The sequence below is a fragment of the Acomys minous genome, assembly GCF_964271855.1.
Source record: "Acomys minous genome assembly, chromosome: 7".
Classification (NCBI taxonomy): Eukaryota; Metazoa; Chordata; class Mammalia; order Rodentia; family Muridae; genus Acomys; species Acomys minous.
In genome coordinates this window covers 95635613-95648331 of record NC_140488.1, presented here as the reverse complement: position 1 = coordinate 95648331, position 12719 = coordinate 95635613, and positions in this window count along the sequence as shown.

Sequence of the window (12719 nt, the reverse complement as noted above, 5' to 3'; positions counted from 1 at the left end):
AGAGACCAACTTGAGTTTGTTCTCTCCATCTATGATGTGCGTCCAGAGTATGGAACTGAGCCAATGCACCAGTCCCTTCTTTCTTCCTTTCCTCCTCTTCCTCTTTTTCCTAGCAGTTGCCTTCCTGTATAACTTAAAGTCAAATACTTTCCAAGACTTATTATGTACTTTTCTCTTCTCATCTTCAACAATGCTACTTTCCTTTTTAAGACAACATTCCCAATTTCTTTTAATCTTTTGTGTTTATTTCTAGTACTGAAATAACATGCTTATATGATTGCTTCAATATTTTGAAGTTACAGATACTATCAAATTATTTTCTCCTGCCTTTATTAGGAGTTTTTTTGCCTCTTTCAGATCTCATTCTAAAGCAGACATGAACATTCCCTACACGCCTATATTTCTCACTATACTTTCATTATGGTGTTATCTCAGTATATGACTATATAAACTATATTCATACTTCAGTGACATTGATAACTAAAGAAATAATCAGGGAACCAGAATATGGGTATAAATATTGACCCAGAATTTAGCTTGTGTAGATTAAAAAAGAAAAATGCTAAAATAGAGGATAAAGATATGAAAATCAGAAAGAATTCTCAATATATGCCAGTATGAGTTCAGGAAAGAGGAAACAAGAGAGAGAGAGAGAGAGAGAGAGAGAGAGAGAGAGAGAGAGAGAGAGAGAGAGAGAGAGAGAGAAAGAGAGAGAGAGAGAAAGAGAGAGAGAGAGAGAGAGAGAGAGAATTAAGTATTGAAACAGTTATGTAGATTAAGGATGAACTGCCAAATTATACAGAAAACCCCTTTGCCTCATTTTTTTCTTTAATGGTATGCATAGAAACCAAGGATAAACAGGGCATGCAGTGAATGTCTGCAGTCCTAACACTAAGGAGGCTGAGACAAAAGGAGTCCAAGTTCAAGATTTTTTCCTGATAAGATCTAAGGGAGTTAACTAAATACTAAAAGATGTATTTCTACAAGAATTATTTGAAATATGGATAGAAGAATCAGAATCTAAGAAACCATGTGAACAAATTTAGTAAACAGACTGTTTAAAAGCTGCAATAATGGGGAGGTCTGGTGGCACTCAGAGGAAGGATAGCAGACTACCAAGAAGAGACTTGATACCCTATGAGCATATACAGGGAGAGGAGGTCCTTCTCAGTCACAGACATAGGGGAGGGGAGTAGGGGGGAAGTGGGAGAGAGGGAGGAATGGGAGGATACAAGGGATGGGCTAACAACTTAGATGTAATATGAATATATTAATAACATATTTTAAAAACTACAATAATATATTTAGTGTATTTGGTTTTATGTTGAGGTCTTTGATCCATTTAGACTTGAGTTTTGTAACAGGGTGATAAATATGAATCTATTTGCAGTCTTCCACATGCAGACATCCAGTTGCACCAGCACCATTTTTTGGTTTGTTTGTTTCATTGTAGGTGTGTAGGTTTATTTCTGGGCATTTGATTCTATTTCTATGCCATTCCCATGCAGTTTTTATTACTATTGCTCTGTAATGTAGCTTGAAGTCAGGGATGGAGATACCTCCAGAAGTTCTTTTATTGTACAGGATCATTTTAGCCATTCTGGTTTTTTGTTTTTCCATATGAAGTTTACAGTTGCTTTTTCAAGGTCTGTAAAAATTGTGTTGGCATTTTGATGGGGATAGCATTGAATCTGTAGGTTTTTATTATGTTAATCCTACCGATCCATGAACATAGGACATCCTTCCATATTCTGATATCTTCAGTTTCTTTCTTCAGAGACTTGAAGTTCTTGTCACACAAGTCTTTGACTTGCTTGGTTAGAGTTACACCGAGATGGATAAAGAAACTGTACACTTACACAATGGAATACTACTCAGCTATTAAAAACAAGGAAATCATAAAATTTGCTGGCAAATGGATGGAACTAGAAAAGATCATCTTGAGTGAGGTAACCTAGACCCAGAAAGACACACATGCTATGTGCTCACTTATAAGTGGATTTTACTCATAAAGTGGATAAACATACTTCAACGCACAGACCCAAAGAAGATAAGTAACAAGGAGAATCCAAGAAAGGATGCTTAAATATCACTCAGAATGGGAAATTAAGACAGAGGTAGTAGTTTCATAGAGAAAACAAGGTAGGAGAGAGAACACAGAGAGAAATGAGGGTGGAGATCAGACCTGGAGAGAGCAGAGGTGGGAGGACAGACGACCTGCAAAGAAAAGAGAAACTGTGGGCAAGGGCATCTCAGTGATAAGCTGGAGACCTAGGGCAGGGTAGGCTTCTGGGAGGATATAAGGGAGACCATATCTGAGACTCCTAGTAGCAGGGCCCATGGAGACAAGAGGACAACTCTAACTAGACAAGACTCCTAGTGGAGGGAGGAGAACGCTAACCCACCACAAAATCTTTGATCCAAAACTCATCCTGCCTACAAGATTGTGCAGGCATAAAGATAGAGCAGATAAAGTAGATATTGAGGGAATGTTCCACCAATGCCTGGTCCAATGCAAGACCATCCCGACAGAAGAGAGCTAACACCTGACACTATAATTCTGCTTTGTTTGCAGACAAGAGGCTACTAGAGTTGTCCTCTGAGAGACTCCACTCAGCAGTGGTTCGAAACAGATGCTGAGACTCACAGCCAAACATTGGGTGCAGTGTACGGAGTCTTATGGAAAAGTGTGAGGAAGGATAAAAGGACCTAGAGGTGACAGGAGCTCCACAAGAAGACCAACAGAGATAACTAATCAGGGCCCAGAGGGGCTTGTGGAGACTGAAGCACCAACCAAAGACCATGGACTGGACCTAGGTCCCCTACACATATGAAGTTGATGGGAAGCTCAGGCTTCATGTGGGTCCACTAGTGAGGGGAGAGGATGTTGTTGCCTGTATTTTGATCACTGAGGGCTGCCTTGCCAGGCCACAGGGGAAGAGGATGAGCGAAGTTCTGATTTGACTTAATGAGCTGGGGTCCGCAGGTAGGAGGGCTCCCCTTTTCTGAGGAATAGGGAGAAGAGGGGGAGGGGAAGAGGGAGGGAAGGTGGGACTGGGAGTAGAGGAGGGAGGGGGATATGACTGGGATATAAAGTTAATTAATTAATTAATTAATAAAAACTACAATGGGCTAGAGAGATGGCTCAGAGGTTAAGAGCACTGACTGCTCTTCCAAAGGTCTGAGTTCAATTCTCAGCAACCACATGGTGGCTCACGATTATCTATAATGAGATCTGTTTTTCTCTTCTGGCATGTAGTCACATGTGTGGGCAGAATACTGTGTACATAATAAATAAATCTTTTTTTTAAAAACCTACAATAAGAAGGACAGTGATGAGGGAGGATAGGCTTGAAAATAAAGTGGAATCAAGTATTATGTGCTCTACAATAGGACATTAGAGACTGTTTATAGGGATTTAAAGAGCTCTAAACACCTTAAATTTCTCAGGAGTCTAAATGTGTGCACATGCTCAAAATAGTGAAGTCAAGTAAGTATTTAAAAATATTTTACTAAAAGGATGAAAATAAGATGAACCTTCCAAATGAAAAACAGAAAATAAAAGAATCAAAGGCAGAAGACAGAATACTTACAATAATGAAGGGAAGTCCACATATACCTGTAGCAACAATAAATATAAATGGATGACATTTCATATTCAAGACAGAGGTTCCCCAGCAGGATGTGGTGGTGCATTCTTGTAATCTCAGGAGGATCAAGAGTCAACAGTTATCCTGGGCATTAGAGAGAAGAGGCAAGCCTATACTAAATGAAACCCTGGAAAGAGGTAAAGAAAGGAGGGAAACAGAGAAATGTAGAGATATATTCTTTTTTATTTTTATTTAAGTAATTTATTCAGATTATATTTAATTTGTTATCCCCTCACTTGTATCTTCCCATTCCCCCTCCCTGCCACCCTCCCTCCATCAACTTATTCTCCTCCCCTAGGTCTGTGACAGAAGGGGACCTTGTCCCCCACTATAAGATCACAGCCTTCCTTACCTCTCTTACCTAGAGTCCCAATAGGAAGTCCCAGAATCTATCTCAATCTCCAGCTAAGTGAAGACTTTCAGGGGACATCTCTGTTGGTCTAGTGTCCAATTATAAGTGAGTATATATACCATGTGTATCTTTTGGGGTCTGGGTTAACTCACTCAGGATGATCATTTCTAGTTCCATCCATTTGTCCACAAATTTCAAATTTTCCTTGATTTTAATAGCTGAGTAGTACTCCATAGTGTAAATGTACCACAGTTTCTTTGTCCGTTCTTCGACTGAGGGATGTCTAGGTTGTTTCCAGGTTCTGGCTATTGAGAATAAGGCTGCTATGAACATGGTTGAACATATGTCCTTGTTGTGTGGTGGAGCATCTTCTGGGTATATTCCAAAGAATGGAATAGCTGGGTCTTGAGGTAGCCCTATTCCCAGTTTTCTGAGAAACCTGCAGATTGATTTCCAAAGTGGTTGTACAAGTTTGCACTCCCACCAGAAATGGAGTGTTCCCTTTTCTCCACATCCTCGCCAGCATGTGGTGTCACTTGAGTTTTTAATATTAGCCACAATGATACGTATAAGATGGAATCTCAGAGTCATTTTGATTTGCATTTCTCTGATGACTAAGGACGTTAAGCATTTCTTTAAGTGTTTCTCAGCCATTCGATATTCTTCTGTTGAGAATTCTCTGTTTAGTTCTGAGCCCCATTTCTTATTTGGAATATTTGGTTTGATGGTGTTTAATTTCTTGAGTTCTTTATATATTTTGGATATTAGCCCTTTGTCAGATGTAGCGTTGGTGAAGATCTTTTCCCAGTCTGTAGGCTGTCGCTTTGTTTTATTGATGGTGTCTTCTGCCTTACAGAAGCTTGCCAGCCTCATGAGGTCCCAAATATTAATTGTTTGAGCCTGGGCTGTTGGTGTTCTGTTCAGGAAGTTGTCTCCTGTGCCAATGAGTTCCAGACTCTTCCCTACTTTTTCTTCTAACAGATTTAGTGTCTCTGTTTTTATGTTGAGGTCTTTAATCCACTTGGACTTGAGTTTTGTGCACGGTGATAAATATGGATCTACTTGCATCTTTCTACATGTAGACACCCAGTTAGACCAGCACCATTTGTTGAAGAAGTTATCCTTTTTCCATTGTATGTTTTTGGCTTCTTTGTCAAAAATCAAGTGTCCATATATGTGTGGATTTATTTCTGGGTCTTTGATTCAATTTCATTGGTCAACCAGCCTATTGCTATGCCAGTACATTAAGGCTAATATCTATTTATAAGTGAGTACATACACGTTTGTCTTTCTGGGTGTGGGTTACCTCACTTAAGATGATCTTTTCTAGTTTCATCCATTTTCCTGAAAATTCCATTGGTGTTTAATAGCTGAGTAATACTCCACTGTATAAATGTACCATATTTTCTTTATTCATTCTTTAGTAGAGGGGTATCTAGGTTGTTTCCAGTTTCTGGCTTTTATGAATAAAGCTGCTATGAACATAGTAGAACAATGTCCACAATATCCCTTCTATATAAAATGATAAATGGACTGAGAAAGAAATTATGGAAACAACATCTTTCACAATGGTCACAAATAATATAAAATATCTTGGTATAACTCTAACCAAGCAAGTGAAAAACTTGTTTGAAAAAAACCTTCAAATCTCTGAAGAAGGAGATTGAAGATTACATCAGAAGATGGAAAAAAATCTCCCTTGTTCATGGATTGGGAGAATCGACATAATAAAAATGGCCATCTTACCAGAAGCATTCTACAGATTCATTGCAATTCACATCAACATACCCACACAATTCTTTACAGATCTTTAAAGAACAATTCTTAACTTGATATGGAAAAACAAAAAAACCCAGAATAGCCAAAACAATTCTTCACAATAAAAGAACTTTGGAGGTATCATCATCCCTGATTTCAAGATCTACTACTGAGATATAATGATAAAAAATGCATTTTATTGACATAAAAAACAGGCAGATTGATGAAGAGAGTTGAAGACTCAGATGTAAATCAACACACATATGGACATCCAATTTTCTATAAAGAAGCCAAAATGATAGAGTGAAAAAAAGAAAGCATTGTCAACAAATGGTGTTGGTCTAACTGGATCTTTCCATCCCCTAGAACCCATTAATGGCCTATAGATCTCAGGGAATGAAGGAGCTGCTTCCCTTCTGGCAACTCAGGAAGGGGCAGGGCCTTATGCGCACCTTCACTTCAGCATTTTTTTAAATTTAAATTTTATTTTTTTAATTTGTTCATTTTACACCCCTATTGTAGCCCCCTCCTTCATCATTTCCCAGGCCCACCCTTCCTTCTTTGTTCCCCTCCCCCTCCCTTAGTCCCCTAGGGAGAGCCCTCCTCCCCTAACATCTGACCTCAGCCTATCAAGTCTCAGCTGGACTGTCTCTATCCTCTCCCTCTGTGGTCTGGCAAGGCTGCCCCTCAAGGGAGAAGTAAGTGATCAGTGAGTGGGCACCAAATTCCATGTCAGAGACAGCCCCTGCTCCCCATATTATGGGACCCACAAGAAGACTGTGCTGCCTACATCTGATCAGAGTGGTCTAGGTCCTCACCATGCACGGTCCTTGGTTGATGCATCAGTCTTTATAGCAACCCCCACCTCCACCCAGATTTGTTGGCTACATTGGTCTCCTTGTAGAGCTCCCATCTCCTCCACATCCTTCTATTTCCCAACTTTTCCATAAGATTCCCTTCACTCCTCCCCAAAGTTTGGCTGTGAGTCTCAGGATCTGCTTCGATCCCCTGCTGAGTGGAATCTTTCAGAGGACCTTGATGGTAGTCTCCTGTCCTGTTCCTTCTCTTCAACTGCTTCCAATATCTATCCTATTTGCCCTTCTACATGAGAATTAACCATTAACCCTAGGGTCCTCCATGTTATTTAGCTTCTTTAGGTCTGTGTATTGTAGTGTGGTTATCCATATTATGTGGCTAATATCCACTTATAAGTGAGTGTATACCATGTGTGGTCTGGGTTACCATACTCAGAGTGATCATTTCTAGTTCCGTCTATTTGCTTGCAATTTTCAAACGTTCATTATTTTTAACAGCTGAGTAGTATTCCATTGTGTAAATATACCACACTTTCTTTATCCATTCTTCCTTTGGTTGAAGGACATTTAGGTTGTTTCCAGATTCTATCTACTATTAATAAAGCTGCTATAAACATAGCTGAGCAAATGTCCTTGTTGTATGGTGGAGCATCCTTCAGGTATATGCCCAGGAATGGTATAGCTGGGTCTCAAAGGAGAACTATTCCCAGTTTTCTGAGAAAGTTCCATATTGATTTCCAAAGTGGTTTTACAAGTTTGCACTACCACTAGCATTCCCACTAGCACTCCCACTTTGCCACCATGTGCTGTCACTTGAGGTTTTTTTTTTTTTATCTTAGCTATTCTGATAGGTGTAAGATGGAATCTCAGAGTTGTTTTGATTTGTATATCCCTGATGACTAGGGATGTTGAGAATTTCTTTAAGTATTTCTCAGCCAGTGGATATTCTGTTTAAAGTATTGAGAATTCCATTTAGTTCTGTGCCCCCATTTTTTAATCAGATTATTTGATTTGGTCGTGTTTAATTTTTTTAGTCATTTATGAATTTTGGCTCTTAGCCCTCCATCAGATGTAGGGTTGGTGAAGATCTTTTCCCTGTCTATAGGCTCTGTTTTGTTCAGTTGACAGTGTCCTTTTTCTTACAGAAACTTTTCAGCTTCATGAGGTCCCATTTATTAATTGTTGATCTTAGAGCATGAGCTGTTGGTGTTCTGTTCAAGACGTTGTCTCCTGTGCCAATGAGTTCAAGGCTTTTCCCCACTTTTTCTTCTAATGGATTTAGTATGTTTTATGTTGAGATCTTTAATCTACTTGGACTTTAGTTTTGTGCAGGGTGATAAATAAGGATATAATTTACATTTTTCTGCGAGTAAACATCCAGTTAGACCAGCACCATTTGTTGAAGATGCTATCTTTTCTCCATTGCAAGGTTTTGGCTTCTTTGTCAAAAACCATGTGTGTGGGTTTATTTCTGGGTCTTCATTTTGATTCCATTGATCGACCATCCTTTTTCTATGCCAGTACCATGCCGTTTTGATTACTGCTGCTCTATAGTATAGCTTGATCTGAGTGATGGAGATTCCTGTGGAAGATCTTTTATTGTACAGGATTGTTTTAGCTATTCAGCTTTTTTTCCCTATGAAGTTGAAAATTGTTCTTTCAAGGTTGTAAAGAACAGTGCAGATATTTTGATGGTAATTGCATTCAATCTGTAGATTGCTTTCAGTAAGATGGCCATTTTTGCTGTGTTAATCCTACTGATGCATGAGTATGGAAGATCTTTTGATCTTCTGATATCTTTTTCAATTTCTTTCTTCAGAGACTTGAAATCTTTTTCATACGGGCCTTTCAGTTGCTTGGTTAGAGTTACATCAAAATACTTTGAGTATTTGTGTGTGTGTGTGTGTGTGTGTGTGTGTGTGTGTGTGTGTGTGTGTGTGTGTATTGTGAAGGGTGTTGTTTCCCTAATTTATTTCTCAGCTCATTTTTCATTTGTATACAGGAGGGCTACTGACTTTTTTTGAGTTGATTTTGTATCCAGCCACTTTGCTAAAGGTATTTGTCAGCTGCAGGAGTTCCTTGATAGAATTTTTGGGATCACTTATATATACTATCATATCATCTGTGAGTAGTGACACTTTGAGCTCTTCCTTTTCAATTTGTATTCCTTTGCTCTCCTTCACTTGTTTTATTGCTCTAGCTAGAACTTCAAGTACTATATTGAAGTGATACGAAGAGAATGGATGCCTTGTTGTGTCCCTGGTTTAAGTGGAATTGATTTAAGTTTCTCTCCATTTAGTTTGATGTTGGCTATAAGCTTGCTGTATATTGCCTTTACTATGTTTTAGGTAAATGCCTTATATTCCAGATCCCTCCAAGAATTTTAACATGAATGGGTGTTGGATTTGTGAAATGCATTTAGCCACATTTTAACTGCCAATAGCAACTAAGGGAGAGGTAGAACCTCCTGTGCCCCTCCTTGCTTCCATGATGGAGTGCTGACAGGCCCAATCTTGTGCTTAGACCATTAGTAGGAACATTTACTATTTTTGACCACACATTTGAATATTCTGCAAGGGATAATCAAAGACTTTATTTTTAATTTTTGGAACTAGTACCTGTTGCTTATATGGCAACTATTAAAGACCTTTTGACAGAAAGCATCTCAATCATCTGGCCTAATAATTCACCTGTTGATTATAACAAAACTTTCCTATACACTTATAAACTTCAATTATGTCCAAATCCTCTGTGTTAGTTTTTATAATGTATAATAATTTACTCCAGAACTTAGTGATTTAATGCAACAAAAATTAGCTCATGGTTTCTATGGACTGAAACTTGGGAGCCTCTTCATTGTATAGTTTTGGTTCACAGCCTCTTAGATTTCAGCCAAGATATCCACTGAGGCTATAGTCATCTATGGGCTCAGGCATGGCCAGTTTACTTCCAAGATGGTTCACCTTCATAGCTATTGGGAGTAAACTTCAGTTCCTTGTCATGAGGCCTTTCCAGTGTCCTTTTCTCCATTGTCAGAAAACCAAGAGAAATCAAGACAGATGCCACCGTCTGTATGACTCTAGTTTTTAATGTCACCTTCCTTCATTTCAGCATTATCATTACAAGAAAGATTTGTATTATTTTACCTGTGTCTGTGTGAGTATAGGTGATTCTCCATGGAAAGCATCAGATCCCTTGCAGCTGGAATTTTAGGCATTTGTGAATCACCCAGTGTGAATGCTGAGGTTCCGACTCTAGTCTTCATGATTAAGCAGCAAGTGATGTTAATCACTAGGCCATCTCTCCAAACTCTTTAGCATTATCTAATTGCTTACACAGGTCAGTTTTATTTAGTATTGAAGGTAATTGTACAAAGGCATGAATTAGGAGACAAATTGTAGGAGGATCACTTTAAGTGATTGTTATTCTCAAATATGGAGAGCAAAGTAGTGTTCAGAAAGAATGGAGGAAATATTTTTTAGGAAATGAAGAAAATTAGAACCTTATTCCCGTTTTCATTTCCTTATCTTATTTAATATAATTCTTATTTAAATCAACATTTTAACATTCAGCTTCTATTTGTTCTTGATTTATTAAGATTAAAGTTGTTAATGTTATGAAAATAGATGATATTTGGAGGTTTGCTCATAGTGATTTTCTAGAAATATTGAGTTTTGAATGCTCTCTCTGATTTTCATATATCAATATATGTGTAACTTAATAGGAATTATGCATGCTTTCTTTGAGGAGAAAACTGTCCTTTTGAAAACACAGTGGCACATGCCCATAATTTTAGGATAGAAAAACATAGTTTGGGGAAGCGAGTATGCAATGCAGTTGGTAGAATGTTTGCCTCACTCGAAAATATTCGATTCGATTCCCAGCACCACACATTCCCTAAATGGTCTCATATACCTGCAATGCCAACACTTGGCAGGTGGAGGCAAAATGATATGAAGTTAAAGACCTGCCTTGGTGACACAGAGTTTGAGGCTAGCCTGCACTACATAAGGCCCTGTCTTAAAAAAAACTGTCTTCTAAGCCTATAATAATTACTAGCACTTTATGTGTTGGTCTCCCGAAAGACATTTCTTTTGTCAAAATTTTAGCAGTTTCAATGTGATTGAGCTATGTTGAACATGAGGAAAATGGTCCTCTTTTTCATCTTTATCATCTTCTAATCTGAAATTTTCCTATAGTTCAATGAAATTAATGCCTTTAACATTTTCCAGCCACACTAGAACCCTCCTGGCAGGTGCTTTTATAGTATTTTTAAGGGGATGATGTATGGAAACCTGTCTATAATTGGCTAAATGGAGACATTAGAAAATCAAGCACCTCTTTTCTTTTCAGAGGCCTGCTTCCACGGGGCAATATGAGCTTTGAAAAGTGGATGCAATTTTGTAAAATTGCTGGCTTCGAATGCATTAAGGTCTAGAAAGTGTGCATTTTATTTCAATTGAAGTTCTTGAAATTAATGCTCTTACTTATAGTTGCATTGTTTTAATGAAATTTTGGGAATGTTGTTTTAAAACCATCATCCTCTGTGTAAATGAAAATTATAAACATGTGACAAATAACCTCAAAATGTAAAATCTAACAGTTGTCAGAATCTGTTTGATATATTTAAAGAAATTCAAATTAAATAAATGGTTGCCACTAGCACCAAACCCCTCATTCCAGAAAATCTTGTGTGGATTCTTTGTCCCTATGGCTACATGCATGGTATAACTAAAGAAAATGTCAATTCTTCAGAGACTGAATAGGACCATAATAATAATAATAATAATAATAATAATAATAATAATAATAATAATAAAAAACAATAATGAATAAATAAATAACTTTTAAAACCAAAAAGAAAGCCAAACAATAACAAAAGCCAGGAGTATATTCATTGTGCACACTAATGGATTTTGTAAGAGCACTTTCATATACATATATAATATACTTTGGCTGTGTTTCCCTCTCATGCCCTACTACCTCCCTCTCCTCCCTAGTCTCCTTTGTTCACCTATGCAGTGTCACTTCTACCTCTATGTCTTGTGCACAGATATGAAATTATGTATTTCTATATAAAATCTAGGATACACAAATGAGAGATATTTGTCTTTCTGAGTTTGATTTGATAAATAGGGTGATCTCTAGTTGCATCCATTTTCTTGTGAACAGCACAATTTGAAAACTACCAGGAAATCAAGCAACCCAGTCAATGGCCTCATGAAATGGCCAGAGAGTTCTCGAAAGATGAAGTACAAATGGGCCATTTTTATTTGGTCTGAAATCTTCAGGACTACTCAGTCCCATGGGTTAAGGAGCAAATGTTTGTTTTTAGAAGGTCACAACTGTTTGGATCAAATATATCCACATCTCAGTAGCATGAGGGCTCAACATGGGCTCCTGGCTTAGAGCCTGCCAATTTGAGAGACGGCAGTATCTTCTTGTATCTTCTACCAGATAGATAGTGTGATGCTGTGATGAAAAGAGTCCCAGGGGAAGTCAGAGCTGTTGCATTTGAATCTTCTTTCCTCTTAGTTTGTGTTTCCCACAGTCTGACACAAAGTTTGGTTACCCTGGTGGCACTCAATGAGAAAAAATCAGAAGTTCAGCCTCTTATCCATGTGCTGGATACCCTGAGCAAGCACTGCCTGCTCATCTCCATCGTCTTGCTTAAATCTATTGGTGAATTATTTCTTTTGGATGTTACCACTTGACCCTAGAGCTACTTAGTAGTCGTCACCCATGTCTCCATCTTTGTATTCACAATTAAGGGGTAGCATCTGGGGAATAAAACTAACATAGAATGATTGGAGATGTAGTTCTGTTGTGGAACCTCCAGCATGTGTGAGACCCTTTGAATGACCTCCCGCACTACAAAACAAGCAGATGAACAAACCAATCTCAAAGAAAGAGGGAGGAAATTGCAAGAGACTCATTTCCAGGCTTTTGTTAGTTCATGAATTTGTCAATAAAATGTGTAAAAATAAATGCATCGCCCTTCTTGTACTTAACTAAGCTTGGATTGAGTTATGGCTACTTGAGACCAAAAGGAATATTTAATAAAGCAGTATTTATGACTTGAAAGTATTACTTGGCAAAACAGATATTACTGCTTGACTGTTTACCCAAATGGCAAGGGAAGAA